Below are 20,843 nucleotides of genomic sequence, written 5' to 3' on the forward strand. Positions count from 1 at the left end.
CTGTTAAACTTCTGAACCTTAGTCAAAATTATTGGGAGGCCTTTTCTATGTTCCATTGCTGTGCAGCACATGAAATTGCATAAAAATGTATTATCTGCAGAAGCATTGCACAGAAGAACCAGCCATTGCCCCCATTTAACACAGCATAATTCCAGAATATTCTAGAGCTTGTTGTGCTGAAACCACAAGAATGGTTATGTTGTGACAAGCATTTGAAGCAGGGATGGGAATCTGCTCTTGCACTTAGAAGTTGAATCAAATCTTCAAATTTGGCATAGTAACACTTGAAGAGAACACTGAATATTCTATGTATTTGTTTGGGAAAATATTCCTTCTGTTTTGCAGAGAAAATATTTTAAAATTTTCTCCTTAGTGCCCCTCAGCCTCCATCTGTATATTTAAAGTATTCTTAATCTGTTATTGTGGGGTAACTGATCATCATTTCATAAGAAATATAGGATTTATTAAGCTAATTATTCAATCTGAGATGTTGATGTTTGAGACATTCTTTTCTAGCTGCTTGAATTTTTGAATAAAGTTCCAAAGCATTTTCCTGTTCAAGTGGAAAAATTCATGAGATGTGGAAGGAGAAATAATTCCAGGCAGGTGTAATCGGCTGTTTTAATGTACAGGTAGTGCTGAGAAAACCACTACTCCCTCTCTGTAAGAAAACCAAGTGCAAGTGCCAGAAATCTCTTGAAGACTGATTCCCACCCAGGAGACATTCAGTCCTGAAGGAAGGATTGTTCTCTATCAGGTGAAATCAATCAAAAAGCAAGATCATTGAATGCCTTCTGGGTTTACCCTAAGGAGGAAGGCAGGACTTTCAGTGTGGCAGGAAGATGCCTAGAGATATTTTACTGTTACTAGCTTCGTCTTTTTCCGTTGTTGTGTTTGTTTGTTTGTTTGATGTTTGTTTGTTTGTTTGTTGCTGGTTTGGTTTTCTTTTTTTTGATGGAGAATAAGGTGGGTTAGGCAATTTTTGACCAAAATGGTTGTGGCATTTATTATCACAGCTTACACAAGGCACAACCGATCTTCAGTGCCATTCCTTTACAGTTTCTGTGGAAAGACTTGCAATAGCTTTACAGCAATAGTGGCAGTGATTTACTTGTCAAAGGGACATGGAAGAGGTGGCAATGAATCACTTGTGTCTGGCTGATTTTTTGTCCTGAACCTGGTCCACATTTTGTGAGGTGAAGGGATGGATCCTTATTTTCCTCTACAGGCTTATGTTGGGCTAAGGAGTTATTCTTCAAGTTCAGACACACCTGGACATAAAAGGAGTTATGTGTGAAACCTGAGTAAGTACTAGACACTGAAGGGCAAATATTCTTTACGTCTGTGGGTAGGATCCCTGACATTCAATAAGGAGCTGTCTTCTACCAGAGGGTCCCAAAGCCAGAAGGAGAGCGTGGAGACCTTGCGGTTCCTGCACAATGCATGTCGCCTCAGGTAATTTGGCAGGATGTATTTTTTAGGAAATTCATGGACATTTCATTCAGAAACACCCACTACATTCTCATCCTGGTTGTCTCCACTTCTGTACTTCTGACCAGTCTCTCAAGTTCTTCATAGCGGTTCCACCAGAATGATGCCTCGGTACCAAAATCATTCATCTCTGTTCTCTGACACTGTGATTTCTGGCCTGCCAGACCAGGGCTGGATTTGTTCATGAGGGAGGATTTTATTACTAAGTATGATAAAACACAGCATTTCTGTGAGATACATGGCATTTCTACCATCTGTATATTGTTGCCTGCTATGCACAACAAAAGTCAGTTTCCTTCTGTTGTGAAAGGAAATAGCTTTTTAACAAAATTTAGCCATGTGATATGGGCTTTTAGATAAAATCCCACGGGCTATTAATTTTATGTATAATTTATATAATGTTTCTAAGTTTTATAATACAGAAGTAGATTGCAAAATGAAATGCATGCAGACATGAGACCCTTAGGTACTGCAAACTGACATTTTTCATGTTAACAGACTATTTTGTCAGTGTTATGCAGAAGAAACGGTGATATATAAAGAAAAAATCCTAACAGATCAGTCACTCTTTGTCTTTTTCTCTCTCTTTTTTTCGTTTGCATTTAGATGTAGCAATCCTCTAAAGAACCTGGCTTCACTTTGAGCCCTCCAAAAAAATCCCTGAGCTTCTCCTTTCATCTAGAGTCTCCTTGCATACTACAGATTTGTCATCTTGCCTGATCTGTAAAGACTTCACAAATTTCCAAGTAACCGCTATAAGACTTGAGGAATGCTCTATGAAAGAAAAATTATGAGAACACAAGGATTACTTTGCTCTCAGGAGACACCACTGAACTAAAATCAATCATATGAATTAAAGGCTTTTGACAAATAAATAATTCATACACACTAAATTAATTAATGAATTTCCAGGACAGGCTCAGCATATTTTCCCGGGTTAGCCATCAGCGCATCAGCAGAGCCATAACAGCTCTGCCATCTTTCCTCCCTATAGTCATGATTCAGATTCGAAAACAGGATATAATTTGCATAGAACTTGAGCATCAGTGAAAGGATTTTTTTTTTTCCGTTAGTAGTAGCCAAAGTAAGGCAGTATACATTTTTCTTTTTTTATATCCAACTCCCCACCCCTCCCACTGCAAGACACTGGGAGCAAAGCAACTGTTTCTTCATAAACACTCCAACTACTGCGTTGAATAGAGCTGACATTTACATAAATGGATTGCAGTGCAGTTGTTGAACATATACAGGGATGATTCTCTAATCCCATTTTAATTAGATGGATGTTGCAAGCATACAAAAATCACAAGCCTCACTCCCTGTGGTGATGCCATACTGGCAAGGAATCAATCACCACGGCCCTGGTTGCCATGGAAACTGATAGCTCCTGCACCACCATCTAAGTGGTAAATGATTGGTGGTGTACTAGTAACGCAGGGAGAGCAATGAGCTTTTATATCCTGTCCAGCAGCTGTGCCAGAGAGTTAATTAAAAGCAGAGAACATGAAATAAATCTAAATCTGTGAAGAAATGAAATGTACAGTACAAATTGAATTCCCGTGTGGGACAGAAATTAATATGCAGCGCAAACCACAGAGCTGCCTGAATAAGCAGCAGCTATGAATCCTGGGAACTGGTACCTCTGTGGCAGCTAAAACCCAAAAGTAGAGAAAGCACCTCCTTATCTTATTACCTAAACAAGCACTTCCTTCAGTGCTTGTGTTGGCTGATGCATGAAAATTGCATCCTCATAACTTAAAGGTTTGCACAAAAGCAGGAAGGACAAAGCTTAACTAAGATTTAATTAACAAACTTAGGAACTGCAGTTTATCAGCTGTGAACATGGTGTAAGTAAATGTTTATACTGCTGTACTCGAATTTGACAGACAACCTCTATGAAAGTCAATGTGTTTTTATTGATAAGATGCGAATTTTGAATTCATATTTCAAATATCACAGGTATGGTAACAGTCCCTGAAATGCTTTTCTCACAATAAAATTAGTTCTGCATAAAATAATTTTGGGTAGAGTGAGATGCAGCTGACCAGGCATGCAATACTAAGCATGAATGCGCGAGGCTCCCGCAGCCCAGCCTTCCTCCCCTCTCAGCACCGCAGTTTAGGAGGCAGCTTTCAGTGATCAGAACTGCACAGCTCTGTTCTGGCAAAAGGTTTAACTGCTCACACATGACAAACACGGTGAGTGGTCAAACACACCACAGCTGAACTCACTCCACTGTGCACAAGTGAAATTAAGGAGGGAAATGCTAATGATGATGAAGTTTCATTCCAGCACCAGATGCAAGTGTGTGTTAGCCAGCCACCTTCAAAGCTGAGAAACTTTACCACCTTGTACATCTGAGGCTTTTTAGGTGTTTTGTATCTTGTGTCAAACATTTTATGTTGAGTGATTTCCCATGCTAGCCTATTGGGTCAGCCTGGTTGGGATGGGCCCTGGTCATTTTTTCCCTCTTTTTCAACCCCTCTCTTTCCTGCTTGTCAGTGAAGATTCTTCCATCTTATGTCAGCTGGACCAAAGTCTGAGGATTTCTCTCAGACCTGTGAAACTTCATGAGGAAAGAAAAAGTTGTTTAACCCATTTCTTCAGATAAAGTTTTGTATGGTATCCTACCACCATAGTTTTCACATTCATGATCATTTCTCCAAAACAAGTAAAATACTGATTGTCTCTAAAATCCCCCTCATTTTGGCTTTAAGTTCTAAAGATGAATACATGGGTCCATTGCAATCTTAGTAGGTGTTTTACAACTGTCCATGGAGAGTAGACATAAGTAACAAACCTATCTCAGCCAACAGTTAAGACAATTTCCTAACCACCTTTCACTGTGAAGCTGGATGTCAAAGCAACTCTTGTTTTAATGTTACTAACAGTGCGTCTCCTACTACCTATAATATCTTCTCCAGCAAAAGAATCTAAAGGGATCTTCTGGAAGACCACAAGTATAGTAAATTGTGAAGTATTATTTTATTTTGTGTGCTTTAAGTAATGTGTTACACAAATTATGTCATAAAAAGGTGGCGATTACTACTCTTGGTTTCTCTTAAGCCTTCTTGCCACTCTGACTCCATAAACCATAGGCATAAATGGAAGCAAAAGCCTTAACAATGTCACCTTAACAAAAGATTAATAAAACATCTCAAACACATCTTCAGTGATATTTTTTGTCACTTTATGTAAGTTGTAAACTAATAAACATCCCTGCTTTGAAAACAGAAACTTTTCATTAATGCTATTTTTTTTCCCCAAAGTAAAAGTAAAGATACAAGAGAGCAAGTTGATATTTAAGAGGAAATTTCTAGGCATCTTCGACACCACATGCTGTAAAAGGGTATTTTATACCAACTTACAGTATAATTTGGAAGGTTATTTTAAACATGATTATAGCAGAGAATCCATGCAATGGTCCCCTGGGGTTTAATCTTATGGTCTTGATGCACAACTGATTGATATAGAAGTCAGTGATTTGGGACAAGGATTTCCAGATGTTTTAATGGTCAAAATGAATGATAACTCTAGTCAATGATGTTACATAGTTGAAAAATAATAGTGTGATAGATACTACTGCATACTTGAAAAATGAGTTCATGCCATGGAAAATCACATTACTTTTAGCCTGTGAAGAATCCCTGTGGCATGTACAAAATAACATATAAAGGCTTAATTAGACTTAATTAGGTATTCACTCTCACACCATAAACCAGAATAACAGGACACTCATTAAGCCACTCTAATTCCAGCTAAATTATCTTCATATATACTGGGAAGAGTATAGAAATATTGCCCAGTTGTGTAGGGGTAGAGTCAGGAAGGCCAAGAAGTGACTGGAGCTGAACATGACAAGAGGCGCAAAAAACAATAAGAAGGGCTTCTATAGATGTCAGCCAGAAAGTGAAAGTCAAAAAAAGTGTACCCCCTCACTGATGAACACAACTGGCAAACTGGTAACAACAGACAAGGAGAAAGCTGAGGTACTCAGAAACCCTTTTGCCTCAGTCTTCATGGACAACCTCTCTTCCCACACCTCCTGAGTGGATGGACTGAAAGATGGGGAGTGGGGGAGCAAAGTCCCTCCCACTGTAAGAGAAGACCAGGTTTGAGATCACCTGAGGCACCTGAACATACAAAGTCTTGAGATGCATCCCCAAGTCCTGAGGGAATGTGCTGATGTAGCTGCCAAGCCACTCTTGAAAATTTGAAACATTTGAAAAGTGACAGCAGTCAGGTGAAGGCCCTGGGGACTGGAAGAAGGAAAACATTGAACTCATTTTCAAAAGGGGTGGAAAGGAGGACCCTGGAACTATCGATCTGTCAGCCTCACCTTCTGTTCCTGGGTCGATCATGGAACAGATCCTCCTAGAAGCTATGTTAGGGCCCACAGAGGAAAAGGAGGTGATTTGAGACAGCCAGCATGGCTTCATCAAGGGCACGTCCTACCTGACCAACCTACTGACCTTCTATGATGGTGGCAGAAACTGTTCATAAACAAGAAACTGTTCATAAAGAGGATGTCGCAAACAACTCAAGTGCGATGCCCTGTGGGGGAGAAGTGGAGTGAGCTCTGTGGAGGTGGGCCATTTCTCTCTCCATCCCTGTGTTGCTGCCCAGAGGCAGAACTTGCCTAACTGCACAGGTACAAGCCAGAGAAAATAAGAACCTCCGGAATATCCTACTGTACATGCATAAGAAAGTTTATATAAAGGCAACACTTGATGTGTGTCTTGGTTGACCCACCACCTATGGACCACGCTGGCTACTCTGCGATAATGAGGGATCCCAGGGTGATGATTTCCCCTTTTTCTATACCCTCCTTCTCCCTTTTCTCTTTCCTCATTCTGTTCTCTCTCTTTCTTACATATATTCATGTATATAAGCTTTATAGGAATTGAATTGCGATCGATTGTTGACAGGTTTTTAGGAAAATAGTCTTCTCATCACCAAAGTGCCTTTATTAATTCCCCAGATGGTTATCAGATGATTGTTGCCAAATTGACTCCATTTACTTACTAAATGGTCAGTTAATAAAGACACCAACACAATTGTTCCTCTGAGTCACTGTGGTGACTCAGCCTGCCCTGCACACAGGCTCTCAGGGAATTCATAAGTTTCACCCCCCTTGTAACCCACCACACGGGATGACACAGATGGAATGACTACATCAGCACACAAGGGAAGAGCTATGGATTTAATCTATCTGGACATCTGTAAGGCCTTTGACAGGGTCCCCCACAGCATCCTTCTCTATAAATTGGAGAGATATGGATTTGATGGATGGACTGTGTATGAGGAATTGGTTGGATGGTGACATCCAGAGGGTAGTGGTCAATGGCTCTGGATGGAGATCAGTGATGAGTGGTGTCCCTCAGGGCTCTGTACTGGGACTAGCACTGTTTAGTATCTTTATCAGTGGCACAGACAGTGGGATAGAGTGCACCCCCAGCAAGTTTGAAGATGACACCAGCCTGACACCCCTGAAGGACAGTATGCCATCCAGAGCGACTGGGACAAGCTCAAGAAGTGGGTCCATGTGAACCCATGTGAACCATGAGGTTCAACCAGGCCAAGTGCACATGGGTCAGGGCAACCCCCAGTATCAATACAGGCTGAGGGATGAAGGGATTGAGAGAAGCCCTGGGGAGAAGGACTTGGGGGTACTGGGGGATGAAAAACTGGACATGAGCCATCAATGTATGCTCGCAGCCCAGAGAGCCAGCTGTATCCTGAGTTGCATCAAAAGAATTGTGACCAGCAAACTGAGGGATGTAACACTGCCCCTCTACTCCCCTCTTATGAGACACCACCTGGAGTGGTGTCCAGCTCTGGAGTTCTCAGCACAGCAGAGACATGGACCTGTTGGATTGGGTTCAGAGGAGAGCCACAGGAATGATCAGGGGCCTGGATCACCTCTCCTATGAAGGCAGGCTGAGAGAATTGGTGTTGTTCAGCCTGGAGAAAAGAAGGCTCTGGGAAGACCTTATTGCAGCTTTCAATACTTAAAGGAGGCTTATAAGATAGATGGAAACAGACTTTTTAGCAGGGTCTGTTGCAATAGCAGAAAGGGTAATGATTTTAAACAAAAAGAAGGTAGATTCAGCTTAGATATAAGGAAGAAAGTTTTTATGACGAGGGTGGTGAAACACTGGAACAGGTTGCTCAGAGTAGTGGTGTTGTGGTAAGGCATTAGCTGTCTTTTTCCATCTGCTAAGCCACAGGAGTGTGGCGCTCAGATCACAGCTAACCCTTGCAGGAGGTTAACCTCCGCGGGAAAAGAAAGCACAAACACCAATATGGTGGATGCAATCTGTTCGATTTATTAACTGCGCAATTGCTTTATATACCCCTTTCTGTACATCGCGAGATCTTTAGTTCCCTGTACTTTCCGTGCATCACGAGATCTTTTCATGTGCCTCCTGTTTTTCCCGTACATCGCGAGATCTTCCGAGCGCCTCCCCCTACATAGTGGTTGATGCCTCATCCCTGAAAACATTCAAGGCCAGGTTGGACGGGGCTCTGAGCAACCTGACCTAGTTGAACATGCCCCTGCTCATAGCAGGAGGGGTTGGACTAGATGACCTTTAAAGGTCCCTTCCAATCCAAACTATTCTATGTATCTATGAATCTGTAAATACTTGCTGACATTATTGCTTTAGTTTATATAGTGCATGTCAGTGATCAATTTTTTTTAATATATACAGTAGCCTGGAGAGTATTGGCCCAGTGAGTAAACTTTTTGTCAGGTTACATCTGGAATTTGAGTGCTAGCACTGTACCTTCTGAACCACTGGCAACTGTTAAACACAATTGTTACTCAATATCTTTTACATTGTTATAGTGTAATTCTATTATTATAGTCTTCTAACAACAGGGAATAGTGCATTTAAAATAAGTTGAAGGATACAACAAAAAACTTGTAAGTGGTAGTGTCCTGATACTACATATACACTATGAAACAAGTATGTATATGTGGGAGAAGAGGTGACTTCATGGAGTGTGCATGCATCTGTGACAGAAGAAATTAGTTTGAACTTGCTCCTGATTTACATATCTATATATCTGTTGAGGTTAATGACATTCTAATGGGTAAAACAAAATGAAACCAGAGTAGGGTCTCAAGAGGAAAATTAGAGGTGACAAAAATTATTTAGTTACTGTTAATCAAAAGAACCAAATATTGAAGACAGTGTACCTGCTGTAAATTGGTTGTCAGTGATATGAGGCCACCCAACAGTTCATGAGCTTTAACAAAAGCTTCGAATAGAGGACATTATTATTGATTGGCATTGTAATGTTTGCTCTGTTGCACAAGTTTACAAGTTTTGTTGTCACCAAAGGTGGTCAGAGTCCAGCTTGCTCACCACTGCTTCTACTCCTGCTAAATAGTGGGGCCATTGCTGGGCCTTTTTTGTTTTTTTTTTGGGGGGGGGGGGATCGGTAGGGTGGTGGAATGTGGGGAGATGTGTATGTGGTCGTTTTGAATGCATCTCTGCCCTTCTCTGAAGTGAGCTATACCTGAAGAGGAAGGTTTCTTCACACACAAAAACTACCCCAAATGTCAAAGTCTCCACATCTGTTGATTGAAATAGCTGTCTATTGAAGAAATAACACAGAAGTTTCTTGTCTTTGTTTAATATTACACTACTTATATGTTGCTATTTTGGATGTGTGCTATGCAGTATAGTCTTGGAATAAACTCAAAGCCTAGTTCTGACTGGTTTGGGGAGCTGTTTTATTGATGTCTTCTCAGCACTGCTCCACTGCTGAGGGTGAAATTTTCAAGACTTTGAAGTAATATAATCTCCAAGCTTTCTGTCAGTGGGAAGTAGGCAATTAATTCACTTAAATGCCTTTAAAATACCACTTTGTTCTCAAAAGTACTATCAGTGATGGATGAAAGGAAAAGTTGCATTTTCCAAAATTAATGGTGAAATTACCTTTTCTTGTTCTTTTACCCTCTGTGTTCCTTAAGGCAAGGAATCTGTAGGAAAAAAAAAACCACAGAATCACAGAGGAGCAGGTTTCTGGTTTATATCCTCTTCTTCCTCAGCACTGTGAAGATACTGTTACTTTCCAGATTCATTTGAATACAAATTAAATAGTAGGGATAAAGTTGGGTTTATTTGCCTTAACCATTTTGGCTACCTATTGTGAATCTGCTAATTTAGAGCTCCTAGGTTAGAACTCCTGATCTGCAACAATTCAACTGTAACTGACCGCTCCAAGCATACTTCATTAGCCTTTAAGAAGTTAATATTGTATATTTTTTCATCATAGAGGTGAAGAAGAAAAGTTCATACTACTTATTTTCTTGTGTAGTAACATTTACCAAAACTGACCTCTACAGTGAAAACATACTTAAGTTTTCCTTGCCAGTCTCATGACAATACATTGAGCAGTAAATATAAGTTTGCACAATCAGATTATAGCTAGCACAATACAGAATTCTGTGTTTGAAATGTAGCATTTTAACAGCATAAATAAAATAGCAGGACAATTATTTCACCAGTGAAAAATTGGTATGTCACAACCACAACAGTTTCATCACCTAAGCCGTATATCATTTATGTCTATGATGCATCTGAATGTAATGAAGAATGTAGATGGTAGGTTCAAAATCATAGAAACAGAATCATAGAATAGTTTGGATTGGAAGGGACCTTTAAAGGTCATCTAGTCCAACCCCTCCTGCTATGAGCAGGGGCATGTTCAACTAGGTCAGGTTGCTCAGAGCCCCGTCCAACCTGGCCTTGAATGTTTTCAGGGATGAGGCATCAACCACTACTCTGAGCAACCTGTTCCAGTGTTTCACCACCCTCGTCATAAAAACTTTCTTCCTTATATCTAAGCTGAATCTACCTTCTTTTTGTTTAAAATCATTACCCTTTCTGCTATTGCAACAGACCCTGCTAAAAAGTCTGTTTCCATCTATCTTATAAGCCTCCTTTAAGTATTGAAAGCTGCAATAAGGTCTTCCCAGAGCCTTCTTTTCTCCAGGCTGAACAACACCAATTCTCTCAGCCTGTCTTCACAGGAGAGGTGTTCCAGGCCCCGATCATTCCTGTGGCTCTCCTTTGGACCCCCTCAGACAGGTCTATGTCTTTCCTGTTGCTCTGGTTTCAGCTGGGCTAGAGTTAATTTTCTTCCTAGTAGCTGGTACAGTGCTGGTTTGGATTTAGTGTGAGAATAATGTTGATAACACACTGATGCTTTAGTTGTTGCTAAGTAGCGCTGATCTAAAATGAAAGATTTTTCAGTTTCCCATGCTCTGCCAGCAAGCAGGTTCACAAGAAGCTGGGAGGCAGCATGGCCAGGACAGCTGAACTAGCCAAAGGGCTATTCCATACCACAGAACGTCATGCTCAGCATATAAACTGGGGGGAGTTGGCTGGGAGGGGTTGATCGCTGCTCAGGCATCAGTCAGCAGGTGGTGAGAAATTGCACTGTGCACAACTTATCTTTTCTTGGAGTTTATTTCCCTCTTTTTGTTATATCATTTTGTGGTGGTTTAAGCCCTGCTGGGACCAGAGACCACGTTGCCATTGTCATTGTCCCTCCCTCACCCTCAGCCGGTTGTGCTGGCAGTGAGGCACAAACCCCAGGTTAAAATAAGGAGAAATTTAATACAGCAGTGTGATGAACAATCTGAACCACAACAGTGGCAATGATAACAACAATAAACAGCATTAACTGTGAACAAGAGAGAAGATATACAGAGAAATACCACAATGGTCATGGAGCAAACCCGACGTGTGCTTCCTGCCACCAAAAAACCACCAAGGAAAAAAAAAAGTTTCCGCCCCTGGACCTGACGAGATCCCTTCCCCCTCTCTCTCTGCTGGGGAAACTTAACCCTATCCTAGTTGAACCAGGACACATTTGTTATTATTATATTTTATTATTGTTGTTGCAATTATTATATTTCATTATATTTTTATTATTAAACTGTTATTATCTTAACCCACAAGTTTTACATTTTCTCAATTCTCTTCTCATCCTACAGGGAAGGGGGAAGAGTGAGGGCGTGGCTGCATGGTGCTGAGTTACTGTCTGGGATTAAACCACAACACCTGTACAAGGAAAGAAGAGGCTTTCTTGAAGAATACATAGCAAAGCTGTGAAACTCTTTGCCCTAGTATGCCATGGATGCTAACAGTTTATCTGTATTCGAAACCACTTGTGCTGGTTTATTGGGAAAAAAATCTCTTAAATGGGCATACACCATCTCAGTATCAATGAGTCACCAAGACTCAGCTCAGTGGAGGAAGGGACCATGCAACAGGAGCATTGCTTGTCATCTTCTTATGCTCTTCCCTAGACATGCACCACTGGCTTCTGCAAGAGACAGTGTCCAGGCCTTGGACAACTGTTTTTATATTCTTGATTAAGTGTAAGAAAGCTGGTTGTTGGTTTTGTTGTTGGTTGTTTTTTTTTTTTACTCTTTACATGCCCTTGAGCCCACAGCTGAAAAATAATGTTTTAAAAGGTTTGTGAGCTTTTCTAACAAGAAAATATATTAAATATTGCAGATTTTCTCTAATTTACTATTCCTTCTGTAATCTCTGATTCCTCCTTCCTCCCTCTCAGCTCCAATGCACAGCTGCCATACTTGCAGCATTTCAAAGGATGCTTTCAGTTCCTTTCAGGTTCTAGTTCCTGTTAAAAGAAAAAAAAATACAACCAACAAACAAACAACCTACATCAGAAGCAGTTTGACACCCCCAGTAGGAACTAAAACCTGAAAAAAGCCTCAGACACCTGTGAAATGCCTCTGAATGCAACAGCTGTGTGCTCAGAGGATGAGACACCATTCACACTGCCTTCCTCATGTCGTAAGTATATATATGGCCAATGCACCATACGGGTGTGTAGATCATTTCTGTATTTCCTCTCCATCTGAACAGTTCAGTCAGGTACATAAAAAACCCTCCCATTTTCCTTTCCTGAAACAGTAATCACTGAAGTGGCTTTCACAGAACTCAATGAATTAGCAATTGAAAAAGCAGGGTCAGATGCATCACTGGTAAAAATGGTGACGTTCTACTGTATTCAGCTGCTGAAGAGGAGTGGCAAGCAAGCCTGTGGATACAACAGAAAACTTGTGTGATAGGTAGGCAGTGAAAAAGCGAACATAGCAAAGGTGAAATAAAACCATAGCAAATACATAATGAAGGGAATGAGAATAGCAGCAACATAGCTCTGCAGTGGAATCTTTTCTCAACCCATTTTTGCTACTATGTCAATGAGATTTCTTTTATGGTTTCAATCATTGGGATTTGAATTAGCTGCTTAGCATGAGAGAAGCCTTCAGTTTGAAACCATTCACAGTAATATTCACATCAAAATTCAGTTGAATGAAGCAAGGATGCCACATGGCACTGGCCAAGGTGAGAAGGCCACAGCTCTGACTTCTGGACAGGGTCCACATCCACAGTTCTGCACAACACTAAGGTTAAGCCAAGCTATGTATCTCTTTCATAATTCATTAGTCAGAAATCTCAAAGCAGCTGAAAATTCCCTGTGCGACCTTTATATTATATTGTTATTCCCACTAACCCACCCTATACACTCAGCCTCTTGAATGGGTAGTACAGCAATAGCACTGCCACACACATGGACATGAGCCCTTACAAGCTCTCTTCTCCAGTGTGCTTTGACAGGTCTGTCAAAAGAAGGGCTTTGAACTATTCCCAAAGAGAGTTGATCAAATCAGGAAAATAAATAGTGAGCAAAATTAACAGAAATTAATTTCCAGGCTTTTGAATGGGCACATTCTATGTGCTTCGCAAATATAAATGTTAGAAAAATTAACAGAAAGACAATGTAATAGATCTTCCATGTTTTTAGGCAATCAACATACCTGGGAAAAAAATATCGCTGTGCTAAAAACAGGATGTGTTAAAATCATATATAAGAGATTATGTAGGCTAGGTAGTTTTATAAGTTCAAGAAGTAATTTCTGCATAATCAGTCTGGTGCCATTCCCACTAAATTATGTAGAGCTTTCCATAAGTGCTTCTAAAAGTCTTTTAGGAGTACACCTTTCAAGTTAGCCATATTTCTTAATCAGTTTTCAGACATCTGTAAGTCACTCTGACCTATGTAAAAGAGTTCTAGGAAGAGTGGAATTTTCTCTCACTTCTGTTCAAAATCAGTTTAATTCCACTGAGTTCAGATTTATTCTGTTTAAAAGTAGCGGTAATGAGATCATAAACAGAATCACTGGGGTTTTATTCATTTTATTATTTGAAGTGAAGAACAGACTTACTATTTCCACATTAATGTGGAAGAGAAAATGTTTAGTGATGAAGGAAGGGAGTTAAAGGGAATTATTTTCTTTTCTGCTTAAAAAATTTTTAAGATGTGCCCAGATGCCTCCCCTTAATAAACAGTGAACAATCTTAATGGCAAGTATTCAAAGAATGACCAGCAGGACAATCTCATGGTATATGTACATACAAAAAAACAAAAAAAAACCAAAAAAAAAGAGTGAGCAGATCTTGAATATGAAGGACAGCAATTCTGTTTTCAGGGATCTGAAGTCAAAAAGCAGTTCTCAAGGGAGAAAAAGAGACCATCATTTTCAATCATTTTTAATGCAGTTGCTGCTATTCCATTTTAGAGAAAAGTCCAGAGTCCTTAGCCTGACAAGCTGCAAATTAGCAGTGATTAAATTAATAAATTTAACAGCCCAAAGTGATGATATGGTGCCAATATCTACTTCCAGTTATACTTGTGGAGCCAGAACAGAATTACAGAAAAATCATAACTCATATAAGCTACTGTTGATGTTCACAGATGATCGCTAATAGTTCATAGTTTAAAAAGGCCAAACAGGAACAGTGTTCCATCTTTGCAAATTAGGCAGGCTTCTTTCCTAGAATTTCTGCTGCGTGGTATGAGCTTTGGTCTGATTCATGGTTCTTCAGCTGATTAAATAAGGACTTCACAGATTTCTTACTTTCAGCAGTGAAAGTGTAGATGAAGAAATACTCTGTCCATTTCAACTCTGGTAAAGAACTATGGAGAAAGGGAAAGAAATTGTGTGGTAGTGGAAGTGCCAGGGACAACCCAACCCTTCTACATTGTTACCTTTACATGGTATCTATCTTTTCATAGGCAATTTTTGCTAACTGTAGTTTGCAAGACTTTTACTTTCAAAGTCACAAAAAAATGGGAGACTTTAAGAGTAAATGGCACAAATCCTTGAGGACAAAAGAGATGGCCTCTTACCTTTTTTTAAAACAACTTAAAACATAGAATGAAAAAAAGCAGGATCACCCTGGTTTTGACAAATTCCATCAAAATTCTGAGCAGCAATTTTTTCCACAGATTTATCCTTTGATTACTAAAAGTACCATGCAACATTTTTCTCTTTCATATGATTAGTGACAGACTGTGGGACAGGCAGTGTACATGAGCTGGAAAATATATGATACCAAATTTTTTTTAACCTTTTATTATTTCCATTACATTCTATTGCTTTAATGTTTATAGTGGAAGTAACTTTAGGCAGTGTAACAGGTGTAAAAATTGCTTCATGCCCATTACCTGATAGAGATCAAACGTAGCTGCACTGAATGAAGATGAAATTATGCTGCCTGATGTGCAGTAAGGATCTGTTGAGTATCATTTTCCATGTGCCTGCCAGGGGTGTACCCAACCCACTTTGTTGTTGTTGCTTCTGGAAGTGATGCCAGCTGGCAATGCACTGAGCAATGAGGTGCTCTTCTATTACCTTTTTAGAAGTGCCCATCAACCTCTGATAACTATGGAGAAACTGAATCGCAGCATTTGAGACACACTGCCAAGGTATTACAGTTTAACAAATCACCATGCATCAGCCAGCATGCAGAAACTGACTGTGTATGCCCTCAAAGCTAGTGGCAAATGACATGTAAAGCACTTTAGCTTTAATTTCTTTTGCTGAGGTTATGCCTAATTCTTTCCCATTTTCATCTGCATAAGAACATATTTGCACTTTTAAATTTCCATTTTCAAGCCCACATTAGTTCGTTTTTGGCTAAATTTTGTGGCAGCCGCTCAGCAGCATTTTGGAATCCATAGCTTTATCAATGAGAGGTGAGTTCAGAAAATCTATCCCCTATTTTAGTTGCTTTTCTAGAAATTGCAAACTTCTAAGCTCTTCTGTAAATCCAGTCCTTTATATTTTGCTTAAAGAAGATACAAACAAAATAGAGGACTAGTTCTAATGGAGCCAGTAGCCTGAAGACAGTCTAAAATAACACCATGGAAACCTATGGTACTGTCATAGATAGGTCTCCAGCTTCTCCAGCTGTATCAGGGACAGTTACTTCCTTTCACGGGTGCTTCTCAGAACATACATAGAACAAAATTTCAAGATATTCTCCCTACACTTCTGGTATGAGGTGATCGTTTACTATAATTTGAGTTTTTCAAGGTCAGATAAAAGTTTAGCTAGAAATTTACATCAGATGGAAAACTCGATTCTTAGTAGCAAGGTCTTCTAAAGCCTGTTCCAACTTTTGGCAGTGATATACTATATGCTGCAGGCTCACTATGTCTTCTCAGCAGGTCATATATTTTCCTTTATGCTGAGCTGAGTGGAGCTAAGATCAATTTTTAAATCCCATTGCTATATTATCCATCTTTACTGTTGCAGACAAGGTAGATAATTGTTTGCTATTTTAGAAGTCCTTGAGTTACAAAACTAAATCTTTTTCCCAAAATTCTATTTTAAGTCTAAAAATAACTATTGTTTGATACTTACAGGGTATTTGTGGATGTCATTTCCACAGAGAGAGGCATGTGCACAGCCATCAATATACATACATACTCAAACCCAAATAATAAATTATTTCTTGTGTGAGTGGTTGCCTTCAAAAGCAAAAGAGAATTTGGTCACTCCTATAAACCATGAAATGAAAATGACCATGAAAGGGAGATTTCTGTTTCTGTTAACTAAATAAAACTTACATTAAAATATAATGATGTTCTTTTGCATGAATATAAAGTACATTAATAATTCAGCTAATATAATGAAGTTCCTGTGTTCCACTACATAAAAAAGGTAAATTACAAAGCTGACCTAATTCTTAGGGTTAGATATTCTGTAAGAATATGCTTTGTGCATACCAAAACAGATTTGTTCTTGTGTTTTCTTTTCTATGAAATGACTGAATTTTTTATGAAGACATTATTTGCCCGCCAAGGTCACTGCTCTTTCTGTGTGTGAATATGAGGCAGAATGCACGCTCTTACACACCTTTCTACAGTGAAATTTTTGCTTTTTTATGTCCACAGAATGATATTGTCAGATTCTGGAGAGCTTTCCACCTCGGAGATAACTCTCTGGTACAGTGGTTTTCAGGAGGAACCATGGCCATTTACTGATGGCCAGCAGCAGGAAATATGACTGACTCAGATCTTCTGCCAAATATCTATGGTAGACAGACAAGGTCTCCTCATCCCTTTTGTTGTTGACTTGTCCTGGAAGCAATCAAGAAAAAAAAAAAAGGTTTGTTTCACTATTCAGCTGATCTTCAGAGTCTGAAGAGACAGTTTAGTCCTTCAGATGGCTTGTGATGTCCTACCAAGGCATTCAGTATAAACATCAAACCCATCACTCTGGGAATTTCACAGGATGTTCAATATGATTTGTCACACTCTCCTGTTTTCTTTTTATTTTACAGTTGGTTCAAGCAAATTAATTTTATTGATACTTAACTAGATGCAAGCTAGTTATAGAAATGGCTTGATGAATTTGGACACTTTTTTATCAAATCAACCAATCAGTTATTCTGTATTTGATTGGCTCCGTAAGGTGTCATGGTTGAATATGCTTCAGCTCAATATCTAGTGAGAATTTACACATGTTGACTGGAAATAGTTTGATTAATTCTTCTCAGATCTTACGCATAACTGGTATGGTATTGTCTCAAGAGGCATCAGGCACTACGGACACAGTATACAGCGTATAAAAAAAAGCAATAACAAGTACATCTGGAATGAAAAGAAAAGCACTCAAATACATAATGGCTTAACAAGGCACTCTGTCTTGGACCCTGCTACAATGGATCCAGGCACTGGAGCAATATCACTGATATCCTGCAATAAATTCATAAACTTGGAAAAACAAAACAAAACAAAAACCAACAAACAAAACAACAGAAAACAGAAAACAAGAGCTGTAGTTACAATGTTCTTCCACAATAAGAGACAGATATATAGATATTAGAATCACTACCAAAACCTGACTTTCCTGTAATTGGAGACATGCTAGGTGAAATTCTCAAGTCATACAGACAAGATGGCTGCTTTAACCTGGAGAAGGATTCCTTCCTAACCTAAAAATACAGCATTTTGCCTATACATGATCTTGTTAATAGCCAGGTAGGTCTGAGATTTTTAATGTCACTTAGAGAATCTGTCACCTGATACAACCTATTCCCAAGCTTCAGAGGATGGATAGGAAAAGAAGACAAAGTGTGCCTGTATTTTTCTTCCATTGAGAAATAAATATCTCCTGATATTACAATGGAAAAATATCCTGCAAGATACTTGCAGGTGACCGAGGAAAAGACTAAATCAGTACCTCCATATGATGTAAATATGGCACAAAATATAGAGATTTGGTGTCCTTTTGAACTCTTCTGCTGATATTGCCACATTGAAAAGTTAAGGACAAATATCACTAACATAATTGTCCACTATGGGAATTTCCCTGTCAATGGAAAAATATATCAGTATCTTTTGCACAATACACATAAAAGTAATGGTACACCACCAAATCTCTTGGAATTTAATACAAGGATGAAAATTACAACCTTCTGTCGTATTTTTTAACAGAAACTAATTTTGTGCAACTCATAATGTGTGGTAAAAAGAGCTCACATTATGGCCTGAATTTTGTTCTCAAGGTTTAACACATGCAATTCTCCTCATTTCCTTTAGTTGTAATGAATGCTGTACATCTTCAGCTCATATCTACCATTCAGAATACTCAGTTTTGGCTGTGTTTGAAGTTGTAAGAGGGATCTAAGTAAGGAACACCATGTATTAGGACATAATTCAGGTTGTGTCAAGTTTATTTTAAACCCTCTCTGAAGAACCCCAGTAAACCTGACCGCTGCTCAAGTTTAAATACCAAGTAGAGCAGCCAAGGATGATGAAAACAAGGAGACCTAGAGCAGCTATAGTAACTAATTGACATTATGCCAAATATTCTAATCCAAATTCATCCCTTGTGTAAGTATTTTGACTACAGTGGAGTTACACTAGAGAAGAATTTGTTCAGCATCCTCTGATTACAGGGAATTTTGGTTCTAAAACAGGGGATAAAATCACTGACCCATTATAATGAAGAGACATGGAATGGCAGAGATCAAATAAATGAAGATGGAAACTCATTGACTTGTACTATCCTGAAAGTCAATCCGCCCTTGTAAAACTTTATTCAAACATTGCAGTAGATGAAAACACATTTTTGGAGCTCTCAAAATCATCTGTACCAGAAGAAGATAAAGTGTACATTCAGTGAGGCTGCAAACAATATTATTGAGATTAAACTGCAGCAGACAAAAAAAAACGTTTTTCAGGCACAGTGCTGCAGGATATACAAAACAGCTATTACAGGCTTCAGAGGAAGAAGACAATACAATGGCACAAAGGAAAATCACTGGAGCAGCTTCCTCCATGGGGCAATGTACTGAGTTGTGAGAACACAGGCAGTCTGATCAGAATGTTTCCCCAGAAACTACTGTATTTAGGGATGGTTTTATATAGAAAATTCCTTCAGTTTGCTTGTTTCTTCCTAATTCCCTTCCTTCCTTCCTTCCTTCCTTCCTTCCTTCCTTCCTTCCTTCCTTCCTTCCTTCCTTCCTTCCCTCCCTCCCTCCCTCCCTTCTTCTTTTGACTTTGCTTTGTGTTGCAAAAGCACTGAAAACCACCAAGTCAGAAGTTTCAATGTTGCTGCTTTTGTGGGTGGAATCAGCCTTGATGTGTAAAATACACTGAGAAGCAGTAAAACTTGACAAGAAGCATGAAGCACTTGATACAAAAAATGAGAGCTAACTCTTCCTGCTAAGAAGGGAATAGGTTTTCTTCCCATGTCCTGACACATTGCATTTCAGAATCTAAAACTGCTTTTAGCTAACCACACTTTAACTATCTTCCATCCCTGATCACCGGCATCCTCTTTATCGTCCCATATGTATGTAATAGCTGATAGCTAAATTGTTGCATATGAAGCTGGCTATAGTCTCATGGCCCAAGGGAAAAAAAAAAAAATCTCTTTTTCTTTGATGGACATCCTTCAGTTGCATTAATTATGTTGCTTTCTAAGTGTAATTGCAGATTAACTTTTTTGGTTTGGTTTGTTTTTTTGGTTTGTTTTTTGTTTGGGTTTGGTTTGTTTTTTACTATTAAACCTATTATCAGATTTAGTTGTGCTTTTTCTCCTCAGGAAAAAATATTTTGAGTACCTCCATGACATAGTAAATTTTCTACTTCAACATGATGTATTTAACCACAGCAACATCTGTCCTCAGTGGTGCATCAGCATGTCTTACTTCTTTTTTTAATGTTCCCTTGGACAGAACATGTAATAAAAGTGCAAGGAGATATACAATTTTAGAATTAAAATATTACAGAAAAAATAAAAACTTATTCACCATCTGATTCTTTTGAATAGTTTGTTATTCAATGTTAGATCTTTTACAATGTAAGATCCAGCTGTAGGTATCAAGACAGTCTAGATTTGGGGCACATTTGCACTAAAGTAAATATAATTCTTGAAAATCTCGGTATAATTAATATTAGTTAAGTAGATTTAATTTCCTCTGAATACTACTTGTTCCACATTCTAACTGCTTTTAATACAGAGTTCAGCTTTCTTACTTGATATTTTTAATTTTATTACAGATATAACCTCTTCAGTGGTTTGCTGAAATGCCAGCCAAGTTTTCTCTAACTCTTCTGTTACCTCTGAGTTTACGAAGTTCTATTTCCACTTCCATTTGCTAGACCCTAATTATTTTATTGTGAGTAATATATCAGTAGAGACAAAAAGGTAAATAACTGTTCTTGTTCAGGAATTAACTGTTTGCTCCCAAAGGCTAGCTTGAGAAAAAAAACTTTCTAAGATTTTAAGGATTATCCTGATGACCATGAACATCATTAAAACTGGTTTAGGCACATATTGAATGGGTTTACATTGTACTAGGAATTATTAATAATGATCCTTAGCAGCAGCAGTATATCAATAAAATGAAGTCAAGCACAGCTATTGTAACGAATAATATGTATACTTCTGTATAAACTAAGTTTCTCAGGAACAATGAGGCGAGTACCGTTGCACA

Source organism: Athene cunicularia (genome assembly GCF_003259725.1).
Source record: "Athene cunicularia isolate RWA chromosome Z unlocalized genomic scaffold, athCun1 chrZ_part3, whole genome shotgun sequence".
Lineage (NCBI taxonomy): Eukaryota > Metazoa > Chordata > Aves > Strigiformes > Strigidae > Athene > Athene cunicularia.